Raw genomic sequence first — 11,461 nt, 5'->3', positions numbered from 1 at the left:
AATATTTTCAGCTCAGGATATGCATGTGGTTTGGGAAGGATTACAACCAAGAGCTTCAGAATCAGAACCAAAAGTATTTTCGTATTGTTCCCTGGCAGAGTTTCTTTCCAAGTTCAGCTTTAGAGATACCCAGTGAACTCTCCCTTAGGTAAAGCTCTGAAGGTCATTTCTATCTGGTTGCCTTACAACGGAGACTCACAAGGACTTAAACAAACTCTTCATTAAAACCGTGTATGACACTGATTGCCATGGTACTGGTAACACACCTAAAAGATGGAAAGAGCATTTCAGGATGTCATTCAGTGACAACTGAGACAATGAGAATGGATGCTAGCCTGCAAATTAACTAACGCTGTTTCAGTGATGACCAGTGTTGGCAAGAGCATATTCAAATGGGCACTGGTACACACCAGTGAGATCATAAGTTGGTACGTACCATCCTCCTGGAAAGAGACTTGGCAACATGTTATAAGAGTTTTTAATCTTGATTTCATATCCACAAGCAACTGTAACTTAAATTTGGATTCTTTTTTTTTTTTTTTTTTACTTTATTTTACTTTACAATACTGTATTGGTTTTGCCATACATTGACATGAATCCACCACGGGTGTATACAAGCTCCCAATTATGTTTATCTCTTTTGGGGAGAGACGCCAATGGAAATGTCCTGGCATGGGGTGAGTGATTTTTTTTTTTTTAACCGTAAAATTGGCCCTCTGTGTCTACTTCAGGCTGCATAAGAGCTGGAATAATATGAGTTTGTCCTAAGAGGCAGCTCTCCTTTGGAGAGTTCAGTAAAATCAGGCACCTGAACCTACGAAACAAGACCAGACCCTGGACTGTGATTAACTGAACAGACTGAGTTCCCTGGGGAGGCCTCTTGACAGTGATGCAGTTGACATTTCTTTGTAACACCTTGACCAACTACTCCCTGGTCATGCAAACTGTGACTGAGAACATACATATAATTTACTCTGAGAAGAAACTCAGAGGATGATGTGTTTCAATGCTGAAATAGGAAGAAATGGAACAAGAAGTGGAGCTCCAACAGAAGCAGGAGCAAAAGTGAAGGGCAGACATCATATGCATTTTGATGTCATTGATAGTTTTGAGCCTAGGGTACAGGTATCAGCAGAAGTGACTCAATAGTCCTAAGGCAGTCAAGCTCTTGAAACAAGAATGACTTTAGAAAAACAAATCATGGAGGGTTTTGGAACCATTTTTCTTGTCCCTTACTGAGGCTGGGGTTGGGTGAAACAAAAGAAGACAGCAATAGATGTTAGTGAAGAAGGAAGACACTTCAAGGACACATGAGGTAGGAGATCCTCGTGACTGTTAGGGGATATAACCCTAGAACAAGATGCTGTTGAGGCAGGGATTCCTGTTGCTGGCAGTTCTCAAGGTGGAAACTGATACACCAGCTTTCCTGTCTAGTTTAGCCAGACATGGGCCTGGATTTCACAATTCCTGGGCAATCTGAACCAAATCTTAAAAGTTCAGCTGTGATTATAGGAAAAACCATTTGCTTTCCTGCTTCCTTCAGATTGGGCTTCTCAGGTGGCTCAGTGATAAAGAATCTGCCTGTAATGCAGGAGACACTTTAGATGCAGGTTCAATCCCTAGGTCAGGAAGATCCCCTGGAAGAGGAATTGGCAACCCACTGCAGCATTCTTGCCTGGAGAATCCCATAGACAGAGGAACCTGGCGAGTTACAATCCATAGGATCGCAGTGCTGGATATGACTGAGTGACTGAGCGCACACCCATGCTTCTTCAGATGACCTCTAGTCTTCAGCTCCCTATTTCTGTCTCAGATTATCTGGAAGCACAAAACCTTTGCAGAATCTGGCTGCTTGCATTTCACAGGAACCTGTTAAAAGAAATTGTTCATTAGATTCACAGCACACTGCTTAAATCTCTCACAATATTCAGTCTTACACTGAGTGTATTTACAGAAACAATGATGAAGCCTACTTTCTTTCTCTAGATTACCTTTTTAAGTTGAAAATAGAGATGCTATATTTTTTTTAAAAAGCAAAGAATGTTTTTATATTTCAATGAGTATTAAAGTATGTAGTAGTTTGATTTACTAATAAAAATGACAGTTGGTATATTACTTATTCAAAGTCCAAAAGGATGGTATGTGAAATAAACTATGAACACTATACCAAACATTATCAAGATGTAGAGAAATGCATATGCTTTCAAATCTGCAAGTTATAAAGCAATCTTAACATCATAAATGTTGAAGCAATGAAATAATGACTCTAATTTAGCTAAACCTACTGAGTGAATATTGTAAAGTTCCTTAATGGTATAGCTTGAAGAAAACAAGCTGACAAGAAGCTTGATATATTGAATTTAAACTACATACTTGATCAGTTAAGATGACTGTAAATGCAGGAAATATTAACTCAACTCCAGTTGGCTTTAAAATTGGAGAAGGAAATAGCAACCCACTCCAGTGTTCTTGCCTGGAGAATCCCAGGGGTGGGGAAGTCTGGTGGGCTGCCATCTATGGGGTTGCAAAGAGTCGGACATGACTGAAGTGACTTAGCAGCAGCAGCAGTTGGCTTTAAAAATAAGAGAAATGTTACTCTTGCATAGAAACTGGTCAAGGCAGGTTTGGGGTTGGTGGACTTAGGGGTTCAACTATATCATGGGGGAGCCATGGGTTTTTTGTCTGTCTAGACTGCCATGTGTAGCATGAACTATATCTTAAAGCCCAGAAATTTTTTGGTCACGTTTACAGCTTGCTTTCTTATTTGTAATACCACAGTTATAACACTGTCTGCATTTTCTTACTCAGATAGGTCTTTCTGCTTTGAGATGAACTTCAAGAGAATTCTAGGCCTTTGATCTCTCAGGACGCGTGTCCAAATTGCGGCTCCCACAGAAGCCAGTTCAACCTGGTCCTTGGCACTTCCCATGCCCGCCAGCCCCAGCGCTCTTGGCCTGTGGGTGATGGTGAATCCTCGGTTGTCTTGGCTTCCAAGAGCAGACTCTCAGCCTCTCAATCAGGTATTTCTCTTTGGGCTAAAGGTAGGCTCTTGTATTATAAATAGAACCAATAGGATGTGTGTGTGTGTGTGTGTGTGTGTGTGTGTGTATACACATATATATATATATGGAGGGAGAGAGATGAATTTTAATGGATTTTCTCATACAACTGTAGAGGCTAACAAGTATAAAATCTGTAGGGTAAGCTGGCAGGCTGGAGACTCAGATAGGAGTTGATATTGGAGATTGAAGCCTGAAGCAGTCTAGAGGCAGACCTGAGGGGATCACTGTCTTTTTTCTCCTATGCCTTCAAGTGTAATTGTATCAGACCCACCCACATTATCTTAGGTAAGCTGCTTTACTCAAAGTCTACTGATTTCAGTGTTAACCTCATCTAAAAATACCTTCACAGACATTTAGCCTAATGTTTGATCAAAGTCTAGGTATCATGGCCTAGGCAAGTTGACACATACAATTAACCATCACAGTTCTGATGCTGAAAAGTGGTCCAGAAGAGGCAAAGTGTTCCTAGGGGCCAGGCAGATATACAGGCAGAGCTGATAGTCCACTGACCCTGCCTGAGCGTTGCAGTCACACCTGTCTGTAGAGAGTAGGAGCCTGGAGAGTGCTCCATGCCTCCATTGGCTATGTTATTTCAGTCCCATGAAACCAAGAACACACAGCCTTGGAAGGAGCCCACACCAATGAGAATCCCTGGCACAGAAATTTCATTAACTACCTTTGGCTAAGAGACAGTTATTTTTTTAAATTCCCAAACCAGACCATTACTCAATAGCAAAGAAGGAATGGGTTAGTAATCATAACACTTTCATTTAGAAAGAAAAGAAAGGACATGGGCAAGAAAGGCCCATTTTAAATAAAGCTACAATGTCTTTTCTCTCTACTCTTAGAATCTATATTAGCCTAAGCTTATCTATTGTAAGACCTTGCTAAAGACTAAAGGAAGTGGCCAGAAACATAAGGAACAGCATGCCCTGGCAACATTTCAACAAAGTGTTTCCCAGCTGCATCACCAGCATAAGCAGTCTGCTAAATAAGAAAAATAGGTCTTTCAGACAGAGGGCCATAAAGAACTAGGCCAAGCTGAAAGTGACTGTGGTCTGGTATAAACTCTGTGCTGTGTACTTATATCAGTTAGGATGACTTCTAGCTGCAAGTAACAACAGCAAACAGTAAAGGTAGCTTAAATCTGCAAGGATATTTCTTGTCTACAAAAAATACAAGTCTGAAGATAAGTGGTTTTAGGGGTAACTCAGAGGATTGAGCTTCCCTGGTGGCTCAGATGGTAAAGCGTCTGCCTGCAATATGGGAGACCTGGGTTCCATCCCTGGGTCGGGAAGATCTCCTGGAGAAGGCAATGGCAGCCCACTCCAGTATTCTTGCCTGGAGAATCCCATGGACGGAGGAGCCTGGGAGGCTACAGTCCATGGGGTCGCAAAGAGTCGGACACGACTGAGCGACTTTACTTTCACTTTTCACTTTCATGCATTGGAGAAGGAAATGGCAACCCATTCCAGTGTTCTTGCCTGGAGAATCCCAGGGATGGGGGAGCCTGGTGGGCTGCTGTCTATGGGGTTGCACAGAGTCGGACATGACTGAAGCGACTTAGCAGCAGCAACATGAGAGAAGGCAGAGAAGAAAAGCAAGCCAGCGTGACAGGGGAGGGCTAGAGCAAAGGAATGGAGAATCAGGAATGAATTGGAAAGGAGAGGGGAAACTGGAGACCATAGGGAGGCAGAAGGGAGCCTTGAGGGTTTTTTTGTTTGTTTGTTTGTTTTAAGGTTTTCATAGTGAAAAGGCTATGAAGATTTTCAACAGCTTCTTCTGGGGAAGGGGGTGCTTACAGAAAGACTCATCCTATGGACAGGAGCCAGTCAAGGTCTTAGGGCATCTGAACCTTACACAGCTGAACAGTCTTCTTTAAGAAAAGCTTATAAATATGGCACCCCACTCCAGTACTCTTGGCTGGAAAATCCCATGGGCGGAGGAGCTTGGTAGGCTGCAGTCCATGGGGTCGCTAAGAGTCGGGCACGACTGAGCAACTTCAGTTTCACTTTTCACTTTCATGCATTGGAGGAGGAAATGGCAACCCACTCCAGTGTTCTTGCCTGGAGAATCCCAGGGACGGGGGAGCCTGGTGGGCTGCCGTCTATGGGGTCGCACAGGGTCAGACACGACTGAAGCGACTTAGTAGTATTAGTAGTGAGTATTTGCTTAGAATGAGGAAAGAGGTCTAATCTACAAATTTTAAAGATATGACACATAAAGTGACATTATTTTTATTAACTGACTGTCACACCTCTTGAATAATTTTTCCTTCAGTTTATGCCTGTCTACTCAATACCTCTTCATATTGATGACAATTTTGTAATATTTTTTGTAGCTATCTTAGGAAGACAATTCAGTCTTCTAGCACAGTTGGTTGAAAAAGATATTTTTTATTATAGTTAGAATACATAAAATATATGACTTCACACAGATATCCTCACTGTTTGTTGCACTGCTTCAGGCTTGTGTCCTATAACCGAAGCATTTGGTTAAATTCTATTCCACACAATTTCATTCAGAAAAGGGAAGAACATGTATGGTATAACTGTAATTGTATTCCTGACCATCATGACAAGGTGTCCTTGAAAACCAAGCTCTCCACTTAGAATTGTATACATCTGATGAGGAAGTTTTCCTGACCTGGCTTCTGGCTCTGTATTTGAAACCTGTTCCTCCTCCCCTGTTCGCATGCTCCCAGCGCCAGGCCCCTGTGGCCCATGTCTGTGCAGGTAGCCTCGCCTTCACTCTTGTGGGTCCAGGTGAGCGGGCAGAGCAGCAGCAGTGTACCTGGATTGTGTTCTCCCACCAGATGGCTAGCAGTGACTATGCAGAGAAACAACGGCGCCTTCCCTAAACATATCCCGCTAGACCTACACTAAATGTGCTCAGAAGTCACCTTCCCCTGAGCTAGATCCAAAAGAAATTGTCACAGCTACTCCAGTACCCCCCAAACAAGAGGCAAGTGACAGGGAAATTGGAGTGGGAAGATAGTAGTCTCCACCATTTGTGGTTCAAATATCTGATTTTTCAAATTTCACAGAAACATATGACAGTGTGCAGAGATTACTAGACCCCTCCCAGGACCTAAATCATAAGCTTCCTTTGCTTTGGGTACAACTACCTCTGTTTGGAGGGAACTGAAATAATTTCATCTTCCTTGAGTTTATCTCATGGCCCACCATGCAAGTCATGCCGCCAGAATCATGACTTAAGTGCCCCCTCCGTGACCAAAGGAAGTCCAGGCTGCTGACCTTTGTTGTGACCTCTGGCTAAAACATGCTCATTCTTTGCATACATGGTGAACTCGCCCTTCAGAGCTGCAGTGCCAGCTGCATGACGTGTTCCCTGATCTCTACAGCAAAGCTGGATTCTCTTCCCTTCCTTTGATTCATCACTGTACCCCTTCTAGCCTCTCCTAAAGCCTTTTGAAAATTGTTCACTTTGGGCTCCTTCGCTTTCACAAGGCATTTGAAGGCGTCACTGCACCCTAGTGCTTTGCCTTGTACCCAGCATGGTATATCAAGCCCTGAAGATATGTTTTTAAAAGAAGTTTGGAGAGAGTGTACTGGCGTTAATAGAAGTAATAATATCTTCATCATTAATAACATTTACAATATGGTAAGCCACTTTAGGGCTTCCCAGGTAGCTCAGTGGTAATGAGCACCAATGCAGGAGGGGCAGGAGATCTGGGCTCTGTCTCTGGGTCGGCAAGATCCCCTGGAGAAGGAAATGACAATCCGCTTCGGTATTCATGCCGATAGCTTTGGACAAGCTATCATAGCTGATTGAGAAGTTAGGTATTTCTATAGAGAGCTACAGGCAGCATTTCTTCCAAGGACCTTTATATCTCACAATTCATCTGAACATGTTATACATGTCCCTAGTAGATATACCTGTATAAACATATCAACTCAGTAAATTATAATATGGCTTCTTGCTCTTTCCTTTTCCAGGGAAAATAGTCTATTTTATCAATTTTATGATGAGGCATACTCAACCAGTCATGTTAGATCTACCAGTGACAGAAACTAATATGAGTGTTGAAAACTGAACTTGGAAGACAGAATTGGCTTCCCAGAGTACTCCAACCTAATTTGCATCAGAAAAATATCAAATCAGTTTTGGCCAGAATGGAATGAAAAGCACCTAACCTGAACTGATGTATAATAAACGCCTTACTGAAGCCTCAAGTTGTCTGTCACTGGAGATGAAGATGTGCCTGAGCAAACTAGGAAGTCAAGTCATTGTGGCAGGCTAGCTGCACCTGTGCCTTCAAGACTCATTTCCCTCCTTCCTGTTCCATGAGTGACTCCCTAAGACCTCTTTGGGCACTACTTGCTCACCTCCCCAGTGAACTTGCTGCTTCCCCGAATATTCTAGTCCTCCCTTTCCCAGACTCAGGCATGTCATCTTTTCTCTATCACTGAATTCATGTATCACAGTTCTCTTACTTTTCTCATCTCAAGGCATTTTCCACTCCTCTATGACATCCTACGGAGAAGGCAATGGCACCCCACTCCAGTACTCTTGCCTGGAAAATCCCATGGACCGAGGAGCCTGGTAGCCTGCAGTCCATGGGGTCGCTACTAGTCAGACACGACTGAGCGACTTCACTTTCACTTTTCACTTTCATGCATTGGAGAAGGAAATGGCAACCCACTCCAGTGTTCTTGCCTGGAGAATCCCAGGGACGGGGGAGCCTGGTGGGCTGCCGTCCATGGGGTCGCACAGGGTCGGACACGACTGAAGCGACTTAGCAGCAGCAGCAGCATGACATCCTAAGAGGCCAGCTGAGAGGTTATTTATACCTCAGGAAGTGAGGTTAGAGGTAGTCACACAGTCTAAACGAAAGACCACTGGGTAGAGAGTGGACACTTGAGTCCTTGATCTAGACCTACAATGAATTCCTTTGGTAATATTAAGCAAGTCCCCTTGCTAGTCCCTTAAAATTATCAAGATAAATATTCTTTCAGAATCTCCTGAGTGCAAATAACATGTTAGCAAACAGAGATTCAGTGAAGTTTCAGAAATCCACATTCTATCTGAAGCCCACGTGTTGCCTCTAGATCTAAGGAGCCCTCCAGCCTTAAATTTACACATCTTACCTTTGAGCTCTAGACTTTTCTCTTGCCAAATCCTAATGCCTCCATCCCATTTTCCCTGAAACCTGAGTCCTCCTGGCTCTTGACAGTGGGTACTAATGTCTTGTCATTGTTATTCAGTCACCAAGTCATGTCTGACTCTTTGTAGCCCCTGGGACTGTAGCATACCAGGCTCTTCTGTCCATAGGATTCTCCAGGCAAGAATACTGGAGTGGATTGCCATTTCCTTCTCCAACTAATGTCTTAATTCTCCCTAATAAGAAGTTGTATTCAGTGAGGGCCTTTAGTTCACTTCAATGCAGCCTACATTTGAGTCCTTTAAAATCCACAATATGAGCCTGGACAGGGAGAAAGATAGTCTTAAGACTAGTTTGGTAGCACAGAAGGTATCAACAAGTACTGGGTGAGCTGGACTGAACTATGCGGTGTGTCTTTTGGTACCTTCCGAGTCAGACTTTGGCTATTCCACCAACCTGCTGCAGCTGGAAAGATAAGATAGAGAACATGAACCCAACAACTCCTAGACATCGCCTCAGGAGGGCGACACGCCCCTCCCTCTGATTTATGGGGTTTGTGGAAAGGGAAAGTGTTCTAACATGTAGTCTGCCCCTGCTACTTCCAGGAAGTGCCACGTGCATTCCAGATATAGACTGATTGTGCTCAGCTTTCAAATAGGACAGATACCCTGCAGATTCCAGTAAAACCACTGACCTGCAAAAGGTGTGGCTTTGACCTCTTATGTTGTAGTGGAGATCGACAGACTCACCCACTTCTCTCCCTCCCCCAAGTACTGCTTCCGTTTGTTTATCCATCCGTCTATTGAAGTGCGTCTTGGTTGTTTCCAGCTCTGTGCCTGTGAATGAAAGCACTGTAAACATTCACTTGCAGATTTTTGTGTGGACTTAAATTTTAAACACAATTGAGTGAATACCTAGGAGCACAATTGTTGAGTCTTATGTTTAGTTTTGAAAGAAATTGCTGAACTGTCTTCCCAAAGGATTTTACCATTTGTATTCCCATAAATGCTGAATGTATTCCTGTTGCACCTGACTAGCATTTGGGCCTTCCAGTTTTTTGGATTTTAACCATACTAATAGGTGCTGAGGGTCCCTTGAAGAGCAAGGAGATCTAATCAATCAATCCTAAAAGAAATCAACTCAAATATTCATTGGAAGTACTGATGCTGAAGCTGAAGCTCCAATACTTTGGCCACTTGATGCAAAGAGCTGACTCATTGGAAAAGACCCTGATGCTGGGAAAGACTGAGGTCAGGAGGAGAAGGGGGTGACAGAGGATGAGATGATTGGTTAGCATCATTGACTTAATGGACGTGAATTTGAGCACTCTGGGAGATAATGAAGGACAGGGATGCCTGGCATGCTGCAGTCCATGGGGTCTCAAAGAGTCGGACAAGACTAAGAAACAAACAACTCAATAGGTTTGTAATTGTACTTTATTTTTTTCATTTCATTGGAATTCCCTTGTGACAAGTGATGTCTTTTCTTATGACTATTTATTTTTTTAATTGGAGTAGAATTGATTTACAGTGTTGCATTAGTTTCAGGTGTACAGGAAAGTAATTCAGTTTTACATATATGTATATGTAGTTTTTCAGACTTTTCTCCATTATAGGCTATTGCAAGATATTGAATATAGTTCCCTGGCTATATAGTAGGTTCTTATTGTTTATCTACTTTGTATGCAGTAGTGTGTATCTATTAAACCCATACTCCTAATTTATCCCTCCCCCCACTTTTATTTGGTAAGGATAAGTTTGTTTTCTAGGTCTGTGCGTCTGTTTCTGTTTTGTAAATAAGTTCATTTATATCTTTTTTTAGAGTCCACATGTAAGTGATATCATGTGATATTTTTTCTCCGACTTATTTTACTTAGTATGATAATCTATAGGTCCATCTACATTGTTGTGTTGTTGTTCAGGAGCTAAGTTGTGTCTGACTCTTTGTGATCCCATAGACTGCAGCACGCCAGGCCTCCCTGTCCCTTACCATCTTTTGAAGTTCACCCAAGTTCATGTCCACTGAATTGGTGATGACATCCAAACTTCTCAGCCTCTGCTACCCTCTTCTCCTTTTGCTTTCAATATTTGCCAGCAACAGGGTCTTTTCCAATGAGTCAGCTGTTTGCACCAGGTGACCAAAATATTGGAGCTTCAGCTTCAGCATAGTCCTCCCAATGAGTATTCAGGGTTGATTTCCCTTAGGGTGGACTGGTTTGATTTCCTTGTTGTCCAAGGGACTCTCAAGAGTCTTCTCCAGCACCACAATTTGAAAGCATCAGTTCTTCGATATTCAGCCTTCTTTATGGTCCAACTCTCACATCTGCACATGACTACTGGAAATCCCATAGCTTTGCCTATATGGACCTTTGTCAGCAAAGTGATGTCTTTGCTTTGTTATGTGTTGCCCAGGTTTGGCATAGCCTTCCTTCCAAGAAGCAAGCATCTTCAAATTTCATGGCTATAGTCACCATCTGCAGTGATTTTGGAGCCCAAGAAGAGAAAAATCTGTCACTGCTTCCGCTTTTTCCCTTTCTGTTTGCTATGAAGTGATGGGATACTTCATCCACATCGCCAAAGATTGATTGACTGTAGGGATGTAAGTTTATTTCTGGGCTCTCCACCCTGTCCCGTTTATGTGTTCTATTCTGATTTATTTGTCTGTTTCTGTGCCAGTATGTGCTGCTTTGATTACTCTAGCTTTGCAATATTATTTGAAGTCTGGAGGGTTTTGCTTCCAGCTTTGTTTGTTCAGAATTGCTTTAGCAATTCTGGGTCTTTGGTGATTTCATATAAATTTTAGGATTATTTATTCTAGTTCTGTGAAAAATATCATGGGTTTCCTATGCCTATTAGCATCTTCTTAGTAAGATGTCTATTCAGATATTTTGTTTGTTTTTTTCATTGGATTATTTGTGTTTATAATGTTGGCTTTTGAGTTCTTTGTATATTTTGGGTTCAAGTCCATTATCAGAAGTGTTCTGTAAATATTTTCTCTCAGTCTTTAGGTTCTCTATATGGTTATTATGTGATTCTGACTAAATGACATTCTAAAAAATTCCAAACCACAGAGATGGAAAACAAATCACTGTTTACCAGAGGTTGGAGGAGGGTAGATGGCTGAGCAGTTTATGCACAGTGGATTTTTAGGGTCGTAAACCTGTTCTGTAGGATGCTTGTGGTGGTTAACTTTATGTATCAACTTGACTAGGCTATGGAGTACCCAGATATTTTGCCAAATATTATTCCCAGCAAGTCTGTGACTGTGTTTTGGA

The sequence above is a fragment of the Capra hircus genome, chromosome 7 (genome assembly GCF_001704415.2).
Source record: "Capra hircus breed San Clemente chromosome 7, ASM170441v1, whole genome shotgun sequence".
In the NCBI taxonomy this organism is placed as follows: Eukaryota; Metazoa; Chordata; class Mammalia; order Artiodactyla; family Bovidae; genus Capra; species Capra hircus.
This window is presented reverse-complemented; position numbering follows the sequence as displayed.